Raw genomic sequence first — 18,328 nt, 5'->3', positions numbered from 1 at the left:
GCGACTCCGTTATTTCCTCCCTTGATGTAGAGAATAGCGCACCAAACCACAGCGCCACTGGTCTTTAACGCTAATCTGGATGAAAATTAACTGTCAATGCATACCAGGTTCAACGGCGCGCACTGTGGTCAGCTGCAGCCACGCAAGCAACTAACACATTTGCTACTTTTGTAGTGATTAATTTTTTGGAAGAAATTTTATCTCGCGATCGTTCATTGATACGTTAAATTTTGACCTCAGCTTTGGAGTTTGTTAAAGTCGGAACGTGTCATTATTTTCAATGGAAAATTAAACGATTTTTATTCTGAAAGATGGTTGTAGCAGAGGTAAGGGTGGAATTGGTTATTTGCGTTTTGGAAATGTTTAATGCAGTCAGTTTAATTGCTGTTGTGCAAAAAAAAGAACTAATAGAGGTGTTTACCGTAAACAGCGAACGGCACAATTTGTATCTTATTTGCGTGGATTCTTGCCCTTTTATTTCAATTTGAACGGAAAGTTGACAGTTGTTTCCTTTTTTTTGCGTTTAGGGATCAACAGCGAGCAGCTTTAAAGTTTGAGAAGATGGCTTCCGAAAACATCATGCACATTGATGGATTTTTCTGTAAACGCGATGGACAAACTCAGGTAAGTCGCATTGTTTACATGTTTACTGTGGATTAAGTAATCTTACTGCGTTCATTTCAGCACTTGTAATTAAGTCAAGTTTCTGTGTCAAGAGAAAGTTTGACTTCATTCTTTCGCAAGGGTAAACTACGCAACTACTTGCTTTTTTATCATGAGATTCATTCAGATCAGTAAATATCGACAAGCATTCATTCCTTACTTACCTACTTACTAAATATGGACAAGGATTAACGGACGTTTAATTACAGAATAGACAGATATTAACTGCCCGAAGCCTTTCATGGTAAATTTGAGCGTAAATATTTTCAGTGCAAAACGTCAACAGAGATGCAAGCAAATTTCGCTACGATCGGTTTTGAATCGTGCTGGCTTAAGCAAAACAGAAATGCTTCTTATTACTCGCGCTATGTTTGCTTATTTCCGCTAAATTATCTTTGCACGATTCGAACGTATTGTACAAGTCTAAGTTGTTACAATTGTGAGCTTTTGGAATAATATTTTTGAATAAGTGCTTTGGGGAGAAATATTTGTAGGTTGAAATTTCGTATTGTCTTCTTTTTCAGATGCCTTAGAAATGCCCGATTTGGACAAAGGCCAAAGATAAAAGTCAATCTTGGAAGGAAAGCAAAAATTGATGTGCAACATCAATTAAGTTTTATACTGTAGAGCAAGACTTTTGAGTTCTCATCCTTGTGGTATAACTCTGCACTTACGCATGCGTGCTTGGTATCATTCTCTTGAGTAAAATTTTTTCTAAGTCTTTTGGCGGGAAACGTTTGTATGTAGGAAGTTAACTGGCGCGCTCTCTCTTTCAGATCCCATGAAAATGACCAGTTTTAAGAAGTGGTCAAAGAAAAATTTTCAACCTTGGAAGGACAGCAAAAACTGATGTGGAACACCGCCACCTCCCCGCCACCACCACTAACTAGCATTTCTTTTATACTTTATAGCAAAAGTTTGCAGCTCTCATCCTTGTGGTGCAGTCCCGTCTAATACGCATGCGTATTGCGTGTGCATGTCTTACTAGTAAGAAGTGGATGTACTGTAAGCAGTAAGTTGTAACTGCAAGTAGCCGTAAAGCTAAGTTACTTGCAGTCACGACATACATCGGATGTATGTAAAGGACAAGTAACTTAGTTTCAGCTAACTTACAGTTACTTACTACTAACAGTACATCTGACTTCTTACTGATAAGACATACTCACCAAATACACATGCGTATTAGAGGGTACTGTACCACAAAGGATGAGAGCAGTAAACTCTTGCTATAAAGGTTAGTGGTGGTGGCGAGGAGGTGGCGGTGTTCCACATTAATTTTTGCCGTCCTTCCAAGATTGAAAATTTTCTTTTCCGTGGCTCGCCATTTGTAAGGCATCTGCAAAAGAGTCTTACGAGTATAGTTTTCAGTAAACTCAACAAGTTTTGTAAAATTATAAAAGAACTTTATTTTGCGATATTACAACAAACAAAATCAATAAAAATTATTGAAACATTTTCAGTGTACATACCTTTCGCGTGCAATAAACAACAGTGCACTCGTTATCAGAGTTACATAAAACTAACTCCGTAGCTCTTCGTCAGATTTCCGCCGTTATAATCTCAAATGAAACCCTACTTTACCTGTTGACGAGCCTTGGAGTTGAGTTATCTCGACATCTCAAATGAAACCCTTCTTTACCTGTTGACGAGCGTTGGAGTTGAGTTATCTCGACATCTCAAATGAAACCCTTCTTTACCTGTTGACGAGCCTTGGAGTTGAGTTATCTCGACATCTCAAATGAAACCCTTCTTTACCTGTTGACGAGCGTTGGAGTTGAGTTATCTCGACATCTCAAATGAAACCCTTCTTTACCTGTTGACGAGCCTTGGAGTTGAGTTATCTCGACATCTCAAATGAAACCCTTCTTTACCTGTTGACGAGCGTTGGAGTTGAGTTATCTCGACATCTCAAATGAAACCCTTCTTTACCTGTTGACGAGCGTTGGAGTTGAGTTATCTCGACATCTCAAATGAAACCCTTCTTTACCTGTTAACGAGCCTTGGAGTTGAGTTATCTCGACATCTCAAATGAAACCCTTCTTTACCTGTTGACGAGCGTTGGAGTTGAGTTATCTCGACATCTCAAATGAAACCCTTCTTTACCTGTTGACGAGCGTTGGAGTTGAGTTATCTCGACATCTCAAATGAAACCCTTCTTTACCTGTTAACGAGCCTCGAGTTATGTTCCTCTGATAACGACGACCTTGTTGTGTTACTGTAATATTAACAATATCCAGTAAAGCTTTACTCTGCCTTTACGTACAGTTTTAGAACTAGATAGGAATGATTTTATGAAACCTAACAGAAAAATAAAACAAAAACATAATGCTATTGTTTTCCTTCGACAACTACAAAGATAGATTTTCAGCAGTTTTAAACGGCACTCTTCAACTGACACTAAATGAGATTTTACTGTCACGCCAGTAAAATATAGTTAATGGAGCGTGACGTACGTTCTGAATGAGCCGTTCATGGCGGCATCACTTTCTATAGAGCTATTGAGCAGTTATATTCCAAAGGTCAACAAACTGTAAGCGTTATTGTAGCTAAACCTAAAACATTGTAGCTTTGTTATCTTCTGAACGTTATAACGTACCATAGCATTGGTGCAAAGCATTAAAGCACTATTCATGTTTAAGATGTTACACGTGTTAGGGTAAGCTGTTCGGTAGTACAGCCTTTTCTACTGGCTTACAAGCAGACGAACGTCTCCGTATAAAAGCTCGGAAAACTGTTCGGAGTCCATTCTGAGTTCGTCTAAGCAACGTAGCTATTACTTATTGTAAATCTATCGTTTAATTTTTGTAAACCTTCCATGGCTCGCTCTCGCCGCTCGTCGAATACTGCTCGGGTCGCTACCAGAAGTGAGGACCTATCGAAGCTATCCAGCGAGGTCCTCAAACTTCGTCTTCAATCGCTGAATTTGCCCATAACAGGCTCCAAAGTGCAACTCCTCGCCCGGCTCAAGCGAGCATCGACGGGAAAGGCCAGTCAATCTAAACGAAGACCTGGTCGGCCTCAACGCACTCGTCATACGGCGAACAAAACATCCACACAACAGCCGTCCACTACAGCCAGTGAAATCGACGCCACTCAAGGCCGGCGTCTCAGCATTCCGGAGGACAGCGCCCTCTCCGACCGCGCCTCGTTGTCTTCTATTGAGGACATGCTGCAGTCAGATACAGAGGAAGATCTCTTCCATACTAATCACTCTACTGATCAAAGAGACGCCCTCAGTCCAGCGCAGCGTTCTGCCATTGAGGACATTGTATCCCGGTCCGTACACAGCGCTCTGGACGCCGTTCGTACAAACAGCGCCTTCAGCCCAACGCCCTCCAGCCAAACTCTCGCAGCTTCGGGTATGGCGTCTCCTTTGGGTCTGTCGAGGCCAGTGGACCGTAATATGGAGGACAAAATACTCCGGGGTGAGTACGTTGATCTTGCCTTACTCTTACCTGACAACTTGTATCAGTCCCAGGCCCCTGAAATTCAGCTCCGCTTAGACGACTCGTCCTCAGGTCCCCTGGGTTCCCCGGTCACCATGGTTAGGAAAAGAAAACCCGTTATAGACTCTTTTCAGAAGTGGCTGGAGGCCTACATGGTGTACATGTTGGTCATTGTAACTGCCTATCCAAGACGGGCCCTTGAGCTGATTAAGTACCAGCAGATAATTAGTCGCGCGGTAACTAAATTCAAGGGTCTTGCTTGGCTTTCCTACGACCAGCAATTTCGTCGCCGTGCCTCTTCCAATTTGTCCCTTCAGTGGGACAAAGTAGACCTGGAGTTATGGACGGTGACCTTCTCGGGCCTAGCTAAGCCCCATTGCGGTATCTGCTCGAGTCCCTATCACGCTGAAGATGTGTGTCCTTCCGCTGACCCCTACAGAAAACAGCGTCGTTCCCAGACGGTGTGCTTTGACTTCAACAAGTCCTCTGGGTGCCGGCGCCGAAACTGCAGCTACCCGCACGTGTGCCGCCGCTGCTACTCAAACGGCCACACCGTCCAAGACTGCCCTCAGCAACAATCCAGTGGCCAAGCCCGGAACGCGGGAGTCCCCAGACCCAGTGAGCGAAGCAAGAAGTAAAGTGGAGCAGCAAAGGCGTCATCAGAAGCCATTAGTATCCTCACCTATTGACATTTATCGCTTAGATTTAGAATTAACCGATCACCCAGATCGTAATTTTGTCTTTAATTTGCTAAGTACGCTTAAAGAAGGCGCTCGTATTGGTTATTGTGGGCCGCGTTCAGCCCGGATTTCCCCCAACCTTATATCTGCGACGCAGCACCCTGATGTAGTTTCTGCCAACCTGCAAAAGGAAGTGAACTTAGGACGGGTAGCCGGTCCCTATCCTGCCCCTCCCTTAGCAAATTTCCAGTGTCATCCAGTGGGAGTTATTCCTAAAAAACACTCAAATGACTGGCGAACTATCTATCACCTCTCCTACCCACACGGAAATAGTATAAATGACCACATTGCCAAGGATCCCTATTCCCTGAGCTATGTTCGGGTAGACGATGCAATTCATATCCTCCAGTCCCTGGGAAAGGGAGCCTTTATGGCTAAGACTGATCTTAAATCAGCCTTTCGCCTTATACCAATCCACCCCGAAGACTGGAACTTACTGGGTATTTTGTGGAAATCTCAATACTATGTGGACATGTACTTACCCTTCGGGCTTCGCAGTGCCCCGTTCATTTTTAATCAGCTCTCCGATGGGCTCGAGTGGATCCTAAAACATAACTATGGTCTCCAGCGGGTCATTCACATCCTGGACGACTTCTTCATCGCTGAAAGTTCTAGATTAGCTTGTCTTACTAGCTTCAGCACTCTTTTACGGGTATTCATGTCACTTAGGGCCCCGGTAGTAGCGTCCAAGACCATAGGCCCCTCCCAAGAAATAGAATTTATGGGGATCGTTTTAGATAGCATTCGCATGGAGGCCCGCTTACCCCAGGACAAACTTTCCAGGACTTATGACTTGCTGACATCCTTTAAGAAACGCCGCTCCGTGCGCCTGGTTGAGTTACAATCACTCATTGGTACTCTCCAGTTTGCATGTAAAGTGGTAGTCCCCGGCAGGACTTTCCTTCAACGCGCCATTAATTTAACTAAGGGTGTCCCTAGTCGTTTTCATCACATCAGGCTTAACAGGGAGTTCTTTAGGGACCTCGATATGTGGAAAGTTTTCCTCTCCAAATGGAACGGGCGCTCCCTTTTTCTTGAGTCCACCACTACCCCTACTCCAGACCTAGAGCTCTACACTGACGCAGCGGGCTCCGTGGGGTTCGGCGGTTATTTTCAGGGAAAGTGGTTCCAAGGGCACTGGCCTCCCCTTATGCTTTTGAACCGAGAGCGGGGTATAAGCATTGAGTGGCAAGAACTCTTCCCCATCGTTGTTGCCTGCGCTATATGGCACCCACTTTTCAAGGGAAAACGTCTGCAGTTTTGGTGTGATAATGAATCAGTGGTATCTATCATAAATTCGGGGCATTCAAAAGCTCCCCTTATCATGGAACTGGTCAGAAAGCTTGTTCTCCTATCCATGGAACATAATTTTCTTGTACGGGCCCGTCATGTCCCTGGGGTTTCAAATGAGATTGCTGATGCCCTCTCCCGCTTTCAGATGCAGCGTTTCTGGGCCCTCGCACCCGATGCCGACCAGATTCCTTGTACCATCCCGCCTTCACTAATGACCCTTTGAGAGAGGAAGTGCTCACCTACGCTTCTTGGGGTCTTTCCAAGAACACAAATCGAGCCTACAGCTGTGGGGAAAAACGCTTTTTACAATTCTGCCTGATGAATCGTCTCCTAGGTCCAGACGGGGATGTCCTACCCGCCTCCGAGGGTACTCTTATTTATTTTGCCTCCTATCTCGCTAGAACGGTGCGTCATAGCACAATTAAACTCTATTTAGCAGCTGTTCGCAACCTCCATATCACTGCTGGGTACAGTGACCCTCTGAAGGGCAAGCTTCTTCTCCACAAGGTTTTACGCGGTATTCTCCGCTACCAAGGCGAACAGCGTATTCGCCGTCAACCGGTTACCCCTCAGGTTCTCTCGGCAATCCGTCCTGTTCTGCAATCATGGCTTAGCCCCTGGGATTTCTCCATGATCTGGGCCGCTTTCAATTTAGCCTTTTTCGCCTTCCTGCGATGCAGTGAATTTACCTACAACAGTGTTCGCAAATTTAGACCGCTTTTTGATCTTTCTACTGATTGTATAGCCTTTCATCCAACCCTGGCATGCCCGCAGCGCATGACGGTGCAGCTAAAATCTTCAAAAACAGATGTTTACAGGCGAGGGCAATCTCTCACCATCGCTCGCACTTCGTCCACCCTTTGCGCGGTCTCGGCTATGCGAGAGTACTTTCTCTTAGCACGGCCGCAACAAGGTCCCTTATTTTACTTCCAGTCAGGTAATTTGCTTACTCGGGGAGCGGTTTCGCACCTTCTACGGGACAGTTCGAGGGTCGCAGGTCTTCCTTACCAGAGTCTCAAGGGCCATAGCTTCCGAATAGGTGCTGCGTCGGTTGCCGCTGCTGCCGGCTTGCCAGACTGGCTTATTAAAGTCGTGGGTCGCTGGTCCTCAGACTGTTACCAGCTTTATATAAGAACTCCTCAATCTACATTAGAGTCAGTAGCTCCCAGGATGGCTAACATTGTTGAACGTTTCTCGCCGAACTAGCTTCTCACCGGCTTCCATGGCTTGGGGGGATGCATTGCCTTGCATGCATCAGTGGCGGTTAAGTCTGCGCAGCGACTTCCCCCAAGCTTGTTGTTTTTTCATCGCCTTTGAACATCGCTTGCTAACCGATACTCTTGTCCGATCCAGCACGTGCTGTCTGTCATTCAGCTCGTAGTGCTGGGGAGATAAGTGAGGTTGTTTTGTCACGCTATCGCCGGAAGTCGCATGGGCTAACCAAACGCAAGGCAGTGTTCCCCCATTAACGCCATCACGAGTTGTTTGTATTTGAGTAATAGCTCTGGTTCAATCGCAAGTCGCCACGGTTAACTTACTTTCGCTAGGAACAACGACATTAAATGAGATTTTACTGTCACGCCAGTAAAATATAGTTAATGGAGCGTGACGTACGTTCTGAATGAGCCGTTCATGGCGGCATCACTTTCTATAGAGCTATTGAGCAGTTATATTCCAAAGGTCAACAAACTGTAAGCGTTATTGTAGCTAAACCTAAAACATTGTAGCTTTGTTATCTTCTGAACGTTATAACGTACCATAGCATTGGTGCAAAGCATTAAAGCACTATTCATGTTTAAGATGTTACACGTGTTAGGGTAAGCTGTTCGGTAGTACAGCCTTTTCTACTGGCTTACAAGCAGACGAACGTCTCCGTATAAAAGCTCGGAAAACTGTTCGGAGTCCATTCTGAGTTCGTCTAAGCAACGTAGCTATTACTTATTGTAAATCTATCGTTTAATTTTCCCTCCCTCCCTCCCTTTGGAGACGAGGTTGGTCATGTCTTCCTGCATAATAAACAAGGGGTCACTCCTGTGTGGTGCGGTTAAGTCTGCGCAGCGACTTCCCCCAAGCTTGTTGTTTTTTCATCGCCTTTGAACATCGCTTGCTAACCGATACTCTTGTCCGATCCAGCACGTGCTGTCTGTCATTCAGCTCGTAGTGCTGGGGAGATAAGTGAGGTTGTTTTGTCACGCTATCGCCGGAAGTCGCATGGGCTAACCAAACGCAAGGCAGTGTTCCCCCATTAACGCCATCACGAGTTGTTTGTATTTGAGTAATAGCTCTGGTTCAATCGCAAGTCGCCACGGTTAACTTACTTTCGCTAGGAACAACGACATTAAATAGATTTATAAACTTCTATTCGACAAATTACTGCATAGCTAACCGAGCTGTGCGTCAACAACTACAGAAAGATGTAAATTAAACAATACAGAATTACATTTGATAAAATTATCATAATTTTTATCGAAATAAACAATTTGACTGACTTCGAAAACTGTATTTCCTATTTTCTTTCACAATTGAACTGGGACAGCAAAAGTATATTCGACAATAATTTTATCCAGGCTAAAATGGACCCCTATTATTTTCAACTGGACAAACAGCCTTCCCCATGTAAACAGACGATGTCTTCCTAAGCTTACATCATAACTATTACCTGTTGCAGGAAAAAGCACTGATTAAATTTCAATTGAATATTTAACACATTTATAACGAGATTTTTGATACGTCTTTAAGTACTAATAAAGAGTTACGTCAAAAACGTGGAATCAGGACTGGCGTATCTACAGAATCTTAAATCTCTCCCATTTCTATCCATCCGTCATTTCTGGTTTGTTCTTATAACCTCATATGGCCTTTAATACGGTAGGAAAGTATTATTTTCAAATTCAATTCCTCTGAAGTGTTTACTTTTTACTGCACATTACAATTAAAAAAAACATATATATCTCGGAAGTAAGCGATATCTTAACGTATCGACTGGTAAGTTTAAGACAGACGTGGTGTATGAGCGAATCCAAAGTGAGATCATTAACAGTTCACTCGGGCCTTAACTGTTCTTCTTGACTGAAACGCGTCCTGCCTGAAATAAGAGAAAACAATTTCTCAGCATCCAGTTACAGAAATATTGCCTATCAATGCGACCAGAAAGTGAAGAAATAATCAGGAACGTTTACGAAACACTTCTATACAACTAAATCGAGTATCGCAATTGAGGGAAAAGAGCTAAAACTAGCGTTACACACATGACCTATGAGACCAAGCTTGAGAAACTCCAGTAAGACATTACCTTTCTGAAACCTCGATTGCTTTTCATTTGTCCGCGGTAAACACAACCTCTATTAATCTTTTTACGGCTAGCGGCATTGTTATGACTTGTTGTTATTTTAAGAACCAATGACATAATTCCAGGTTCCGAGAGACAGTGGGCGACTGTGATCCTGAGAATAAATCGCAAGAAAAGACGTCCAGGGCTCTAATAAGCCTATGCCATTATCTTGAAGTTTAAGTCCATGGGAAGTTTGCAAAATTGGTGGTGTTTTATAATGATTTGTCCTTTCATTACTACGAAGAAATAACGATGCTTTGTTTTGACGAAATTTTAACTTGGAGGCGATCGAGGAGCTGTGGGGGTTCAGGGGTGCCCTAAATGACTTCAGTCTCCTCGTACTTAAGGTCCGGTAACACGGGCAACATTTTCCTTCAACTTGTCTCGCAACATTGTTGCATTACAAGTTGAAACACATTGTTGCGCGTATTACCACGTTTGTGACCAACTTGTCTCGCAGCAAAATACAGTGTTGCAAGTCTGCAGAATTCCACAGGTATAATTGCTTAATCGTGTGTAAATAAAGATGGCGCCTTTTTTAACATAATTTAGCATTTCAACGAAGTTGCACTTCGACTTCTGGCCGTCGTTTTCTTCTTAAGTTTCTGTGCCAGCGAAGTTCTCTCAGTATGAAGCTCAGTGTCATTTCAGGTAGGTAGGCGAAAAGTTGTATTTTTGCGACAGTTCTTCCAAGCCTTTTGCCTTTTTTCCTGTTTGTTTTGAAGGGATAAACGAGGTGTCCCAAAGACTATGATAGCCCTCGAGGTCTTTGTACAGGACAAATTTATGACTTTCCGAGAGTTACTGGTCTACTTCGAATTCAGGCTCGCCTTCACCGTCCGCCATGTTTTTTTTTTAATTGCCGCACTTCGCGACAGCCAATCACGAGCGTTGAATTCAAATTTGTTGCGAGACAAGTTGTAGCTTCAGTGGTAATACGAGCAGCAAAACTAAAATTTGTTGCGGAAAGTAGAACTCAGAGTCTACTTTGCGCAACATATTGCCTCAACTTGCAACACTGTATTTTGCTGCGAGACAAGTTGGTCACAAACGTGGTAATACGCGCAACAATGTATTTCAACTTGCAATGCAACAATGTTGCGAGACAATTTGAAGAAAAATGTTGCCCGTATTACCGGACCTTTAAACAGCATTTACGCTAACTGGCCAAATTTCGTCAATATTCCTCGGGAAACATTTTGGTGTATCTATTTTCAAATCAGGAGATTCACGACTCGCTGGCAACCATGTTTTAAGGCATATTTGAATGAATCTGTTTTCCACTAGATCAAGGACAGAACAGAAATTATAATTTTGTTTTCTCTCACACTGAGCCAATGAAACTTGAAAAGTAAAAGTATATTCGACTCTAAAACCCTATACATTTTTTTTTTCACCTTGTGGAAAAAAAGTTAAATTTTACCTCGCTATTGTACGGAGCAACTCCCCCCAATTTAAAAAACAAAAAAGAAAACAGACCACAGTTTCGTGTTACATGTAGCTTACATCCAAACAACTTTATGTTGCGCGAGAACACTAAACTCATCTGGTTTTTTTTTTTTCACTCTTGAGTTTCGTTCTTTCTGTAGGTAATTTTACACATCGTGTCGTCACTTACATTTAGCTAAACAGTCAAACATTTGTCTTAGAAGTAAATGATGTCTTACCTGTCAGTTGTACACGCGGTAGACTTGTTAACCTATCGGCTGATAACTGTCACATATCATCCTCCGTGTATGATCAATCCATCTTGAGTTCATCACCAGTTCCCCCAGGCCTTAATTACTCTTTTTCACTGAAAAAGGCAGCCAATCTGAAATACGAAAAAAATACGAAAAAATACTTGTGAGCATTCAGTCATTACAGCAATTATTGCCTATTATTATTTTACGAATCTATTTCAGTTGACCAAAATGTGACAACATAAAAACTGAGATCCAGATCTTCCAAAGATGTTTGGGAAGATCCTCTTTTAAACTAACTAACCAATGCATCGAAAACTGCAAGGAATAGCGTTAGTTGTCTTAAATTAAAGACGACACAAATGTGACTTCACAAAACCAAGCTTGCAGCATTTATATTGAGGGAAAACTAAGCACGGAGGAGCTTGTTCCCTGCTTGTTTGTATTGTATCTTTGCCAGGGCAAGTATGTCATCTGGCAGGGTGTCTGGAAAACCCGAATAGCAAATAGCGAATAGTCGCGAATAGCGAATAGTACCGAATAGTGCGAATTGTGGCGACCAGTCGCGAAAAGTGGCGAATAGTGACGCATAGTCGTCAATAGTCACCGCTTTAGATCTAATATCCAGCGTTAATCAATTATCCAAATAAGCAACAGAATTTCAGTGACTTTATTACCTTTTCTTCTCCGGACTCAGGCTAGTACGCTGTCCATCGCCGACATTAAGAAAATAGAAAACACAAGGATAACCTAATAAAGACGTACTTACGCTTTTGCAGCGGTTAAAACAGAAGAAATTACGCTTAGAAACACCTTTTGTCCTGATAAGCGTCTGTGCTTTTTAGCGGAAAATCCCATCCTACGTTGCTATGAGGTTAACTGCGAGATACTGGGTACCCTATTTGTTACTACTTGCCACTATTTGCCACTCGTTACCCCTATTTGCCACTATTCGTCACTATTCGAGACTGTTCGCCACTATTCGCACTATTCGTACTATTCGCTATTCGGGACTATTCGCTATTCGCTATTCGGGTTTTCCAGACACCCCATCTGGCATACTTGCCCGGCTGACGACTTGAAGAAAAAACCAATATGGATCTCTGATTATTTATGGTGTAGTGGCATAACACTAAGTGAAATGGTCCCCAGATTAAGAAGCCTTCCCAATGACCTTGAGTTTAATGTGCTTGAACAGAGCACTTTATTCAAACAGTAACTTACTTCACCCAGGATTATAAATGGATACCAGCAACCTACTAGACTAACATGACGAAATGGCAATAACCAAGGGATTAAGAAACATTTGAGTTGTACGTGCTAGATTTATTAAACATGTACATTATACATTGTACATATAGTCACAAACCTTTACAAAATGAATTTGCATGTTTAAACTTAAGGTAACGATCCTCCCATGAAAGTAGCGATTAAATTTCGTGGTTGTTAACAAATGCTGACAGTAGCGACATTCAAAAAGTAATAACCATTCAAAAGTAGTGACCTCACAATTTAATGTAATTTGACTTGTTATGAGAAACAATGATAGACTGCATAACAGTCGTATTTTTTGCGAACGCGTGCGACGGTCAGTATTCAAACGAAAGGTCTGGAGCGAGTGTAAAAACGGCGAGGGAGAATGGGGAGAGACGCTTTCTCGCCTCAAATGCCCTAGGGGCGTGTGAGGCTCGCGCGCTTCACACGCGAGGATCGCGCTTACAGCGCTTCGCGTCCTCCCAAAACGTCCGAAAACGACTGTTTTGCAGTCTAAATCAATGAAAACAACAGATACAACTTGTAAGCTGAAACAGAATGACCTCATATTATTACTATTATTATTATTATCGTCCTCACGTAATGTTTGTTTATTATTATTATTATTATTATTATTATTATTATTATTATTATTATTATTTAAATGTGTAGAGTATTTTTTACTATTCTTATTTAAATTTTTTCGACAAATGACAATAGACAAATTTATAAGGGTTGTAAAGAATGAGTGTAATTTGTAATTCGTTTTGTAAGTTAGTATTTCCTTGACATATATATTGTCCGAAGAATTTTTACAGTTGTAATTTTTCATAAGCCACTAATGAACATTATTATTATTATTAAAAAAAATTATTATTATTATTTATAAGCCACTAATAAACATTATTATTATTATTATATAAAAAAAAATTATTATTATTATTATTATTATTATTACTATTATTATTATTATTTGCTTTAGGTGACTGTTATAATTACAAAGGCAATATCTTTCTGTTTGGTGTAACAAGCTGTGTACTGTTCAGTTTCAGGATAATAGATGCAAAAAACAATCTGGGAGCTATTCAGTGTCAAGACTGCAGATGTCATAAACAAGTTGTGTGTTATCTATTGTCAAGTTCATAGATGTCAAAAACATTAGTTGTGCACTATTCAGTGTCAGGCCTATAGATGTTAAAAACAAGCTGTGCACTATTCAGTTTCATGATAATAGATGCCAAAAACAACCCGGGGGCTATTCAGTGTCAAGACTATAGATGTCGTAAACAAGTTGTGTGTTATTTAGTGTCAAGCATATAGATGTTGAAAACATTAGCTGTGCACTATTCAGTGTCAGGCCTATAAATGTTAAAAACAAGCTGTGCACTATTCAGTGTCAAGACTATAGATGTTGTAATCAAGTTGTGTGCTATTTAGTGTCAAGCATATAAATGTTGAAAACATTAGCTGTGCACTATTCAGAGTCAAGTCTATAGATGTTGAAAAAAAGCTGTGCACTATTCAGTGTCAAGACTACAGATGTCGTAAACAAGTTGTGTGTTATTTAGTGTCAAGCTTATAGATGTCGAAACATTAGCTGTGCACTATCCAGTGTCCAGCCTATAGATGTTAAAAACAAGCTGTGCACTATTAGGAATTCCAGTACAGGGGAATAGGAATAATAGTGTTACATGTACGTGCACATTTTACATTATGTTCACTAAACTTTACAAAAATTATTCCTTAACTTTAATAAATCAATCCGAAAGTAGCAACACTCTGAAAGTAATCAGCAAGTAGCAACCTAAAATTAATGTAATTTCACTTGTTATGACATACAATGAAAATAACAGATACAAACAAGCTGAACCAATAGCGATGATGGGAGGGAATGTCAAATAAATAAGTGTTGTTACATGCAGAATTTTATAGTAACATGTTTGAGGAGGATTTCTAAGAGGTTTGATGTAAGCAATTTCTTATTTGTCTTTCCATGGTTGCCAAAAGCATCACTTTTCAAAATTCCCTGACTTTTCCCTGATAAAAATAAGCTTTCCCTGGCCAAATAAATACAAAATGTCAGATCTAGTTATGGCTTCTGGCCTCAACATTTCAATTTAGACTCTTACATTCCCCTACGTTAGAACGAATTGGGGACAACAAAGAACTGCCTATCACGCTGTTAATGATTTTAATTCTCTCAGCCAGATAATACAAGATTCTGCTAATGTATATATTTTTAAGAGACAGGTTTTTAATTTTTTAACTTAAGTGTTTCATAAATTTCATAGTTTTGGTTCTATTAATTAGTATCAATCTTTGAGGTCCTTTTTGAAAACCACATGTGCGTGAGAAAGTTTCCTCAATAAAGATTATTATTATTATTATTATTATTACTATTATTAATTTTCCCTGACTTTTCTTGTGACGATCCCGAGTTCTGTATGGGAACAACCCTACATTGACTTTCCTTACATCCTCCTTCCCTTCGGTAGCATTTTTGTACCATTTAGGTAAACTAGTCAGTAGAGGTACAAGTATTTCATGAATCTTTACACCCTCAAGAGTTGCTGCTTATAATGATTCCTTACACAGTGATTCTGACTGAAAACAGTTTCCATGACCAAAATATTTCTCCTTATTGACTCTTGATCATTTTACTACACTTCAGTGACCTCGTCTAGTCTGATGCTGTTTCATTTTTTCTCTCTCGTGCCCATACAATGTATCTATTGAATGATGTTTAACACATCACATTGGGCAGTTTTTTGATACCATGATTGTCACATCAACAGATTAAGAGTGGAATAAAATGACCCATCAAAATCTATGTGTTGGAAAGTACTGGAAACTATCTCAAGCCACCTTAAGAGGTGTATAAAGACAATTTTTTACAATAATTGTCTAATCTCTCGCACGCTGATTGGCTCATTTTTATCATCAATAAGAGTAAGGTAAGGTAAGGTAAAGTCTGCGTACGAGCCAAGTGGCTTTTGGGGTCTTGTTATTGTAAAAAACAAATTGACATCAGTTTTTTTAATGTGTCTGTCCTCTTATTGATGATAGATTTTGCCATAACATTGTCAAAGTTTACTGCAGAACCACTCACCTGCAGCTTGTGGTTCCACAGCCACTTTGACAATGTTATGATGCAACGGGAACACCCTGCTTTGTAGTAATATGACTTAATTGGCCAAGACAGGTATGGGGTGAACTGCCGACAAGAAAAATACCCAGAGCCCTGTTGATAATACTAATGACAGATATAAAGGCAAATGGCATAAAAATGTGTTCAAGTGAAATAATTCAGTTCAGGTTTAAGTGAAAAAAAAATATGTCAGTTCATGTACATGTACCTGAAACTGAACATACAAATGTCCTAGTCACTGTCCATCAAAACACCTTTCTTCAGAACTTTCTTTACTTGATTCTTGTCTGTTAAATAAATGGGAAATCTTGGTAAATGAAGATCAAATATCATAAAGCGCTTTGCTTAGGAAACAATAAGCAATTCAATGCTACCTTGTTTGAAAGACTTGACTGTGGCAGTGGTGGCTTCCGGAAATGTACTCTGCAAGTCACAAAACTGTCTGAGATTTGCATCAACTCTTCTTTGTAACCTGCAGTAAAACATAAAGAAATTTCTTTAAGAAACTTTGAAGAAAAGCCTATGTAACAGTATTCATCAAGTGACATGCCTAAAGTTCATGTTTCATTCTTACAAGATTGAGCGTCTGGAAAACATAAAAACATAAGCGAAAAGTGAATATTGAATTGCACACAGTGATTAGTGGTGAACAATTTGCAAAAAGTGGTAGTAGTCATGGTGGATCATGTGTAATCAAGGCATCTGTCACCCACTATCGATTAATACTATTGCCCGATATGTCGACCAACACTCAACGAACATATCGACCGACATCGACCAACACCAATATCGACTGGCACTCGGCCGATACTTCACCGACACTCGGCCAACACTACACTCATTTGGTCGGCTCTTGTTACTGACTTCTCTCTTCTCTACTCAAATATTATATAGACCGATGGTCAGCTCTTGTTACTGACTTCTTTCTTCTCTACTCAAATATTAAATAATCTTCTCCAGCCGTTTGAGATGGTCTTTCGGTGGCCCTCGTCCATTTTTGACTTAACATACTGGCAACATTCATCTACCTCAAAGACTGTTTTTTTCAGCTATGCTTGTTGAGACCTCAAGTTGCATTAGATATGTATTCGAAATGACAGCAGTTTGAGCTGCATCCTCACGCTATCAACATATGAGCATAGACGATAGAGATTCTTCTTTCGCATCTCCTGTGAGTGAGGAGATGGCTGCTATTTCAGCAAAACAACAGTTAACAATACACTGATACCACCAACAGTCGACCGATACACCAGCGACTGTTGATTGCAACATGTCAGTTGGGGTGTTGGCCTAGTGTTGGCCGACATACCAACTGATAGAGTCGACCGTCGTTCTATTAACTTGAACAACATGTTGACCTACACTCAGCCGACTCTCAGTCAACATATCGACTACATATCAGCTAATATGTCGACCGACTGTCAGTCTATATATATCGGCCAATAGTATTGACCGATACTGAACCGACAGATGCCTTAAGTACAAATGATCCGTCATGGTTACAATACCGTAGCCCCCTGAACAGCATTACTGGAAAATTAAATAGCACTCCAGTCAGTCTAAGTGGCTTCGCAATTCCCTTGTTAGCCAGTTAGCCTGAACAACTCAACGGTGGTTAGCTTGTGTAAGGGTAACACAGAGTTACCCATGTAATTATTGAGAGCGAGCTGCTGTCCACTTAGTACTACATGTATATATTTTAGACTGTAATATAGTTGTAATTCAGGCAAACCGTGACTACTTGGACCATATGCCATAATGATTTTTGCCATTCACTATTTCAGGTCTCCAAACACCCTTCAAGAACTTGTACTTATACAGATTTTTCAAGAATGCTCCAAATGAAAAATACTTTTAACATTAAAATGTCAGTGCTGTTCAATAAGATACTCCAGAAAAGTAGCAACTGTAATAACCCCTCAAGCAGTTCAATAAAAGGATTTTCAACCAGTTAAGTCATGGTGAGCATCAGTGTTACTTCGAGAGCTCTTTCCCACCCCACCCCCACGTACCTCGCTGTATAACAGTGTATAATGAACAATGCATAAACTATATGCTTCTGATGAGTAGTACCATGATTGTAAAAGCCCATCCAGAAGCAAAAGAAGCCATCAAAACAACTTTAGTGCTGCTTCTACCCCTACCATTTCAGTGATTAATTCAACTCTTTGATAGAGGGTAGATAAGAATATAAGAGATAAGTTTATAGTCGCCTGAATTCTGCAGCAGCAATTTGTAAGAAGCTAAAAGAACATTTTCACTTCAACTCTTTGCTCCCCTAGATAATCATAGCTCTTCTCTCAGTTTTTCTACACTGTAACTGCTGCATTCAGACATGATTTCCTTGCTTTCTTTACCTTTGTCTAACTCCCTGTCCGCACAAAAACGAAACAAACTTCACCATATCTAGCGAGGTACATTAGTTCAAGGATACAGCATGGTTACCTGAAAAATCGACCACAGTATCTTCATGTAAACGAACACGAATTGCCCAAGGGAAATAGTACTGGCGGGGAGGCATCTCGCCCTCCAGTACATGATCATCATAAATAGATTTTCACGTTTTACGCTTTTTTCGAAACATTTTCCATGGTGTTGGCACTTCAGAAAAAGTACAAGGAAACTGCAATCTTATTTTCGCACTGGTGCCTCATTTCTGTGCTCTAATTCTTTGTAGTCTCTGTATAAACAGAAAAAGTCAACTCTACTTCTGTCACACGACTAGAAAAGCCCCAAGTAACTGTCTCTTTTATGTAAAAAAAAGCGTAGGG

The 18,328-nt window shown here is 40.9% G+C and overlaps 2 long non-coding RNA genes across 4 annotated transcripts in view; one reads left to right on the top strand and one right to left on the bottom strand.

The window, feature by feature from the left end:
- LOC145465517 (uncharacterized) overlaps positions 1-3,060 on the top strand; it is a 21,515-nt gene extending 18,455 nt beyond the window's left edge. Inside the window, exons 4-6 of one of the 2 annotated variants that reach the window (XR_014041631.1) lie at positions 528-624; positions 1,188-1,514; positions 1,919-3,060. This is a non-coding gene — a long non-coding RNA (uncharacterized LOC145465517). Of the gene's footprint in view, positions 1-527; positions 625-1,187 lie in introns of both variants that reach the window. The other variant, XR_014041630.1, reaches the window with a different exon arrangement.
- Positions 2,046-18,328, bottom strand: LOC145465518 (uncharacterized). Of its 2 annotated transcripts, XR_014041632.1 has the most exons (5): positions 17,915-18,328; positions 15,932-16,029; positions 15,766-15,844; positions 11,141-11,286; positions 2,046-2,961 (listed from the first exon to the last, which is right to left on the bottom strand). It is a non-coding gene; the product is annotated as an uncharacterized LOC145465518 (long non-coding RNA). The 2 variants fall into 2 exon arrangements; XR_014041633.1 differs by lacking the exons at positions 2,046-2,961; positions 11,141-11,286 and adding an exon at positions 15,407-15,623.

Source organism: Orbicella franksi, chromosome 13 (genome assembly GCF_964199315.1).
Source record: "Orbicella franksi chromosome 13, jaOrbFran1.1, whole genome shotgun sequence".
NCBI lineage: Eukaryota > Metazoa > Cnidaria > Anthozoa > Scleractinia > Merulinidae > Orbicella > Orbicella franksi.
This window is presented reverse-complemented; position numbering and strand designations above follow the sequence as displayed.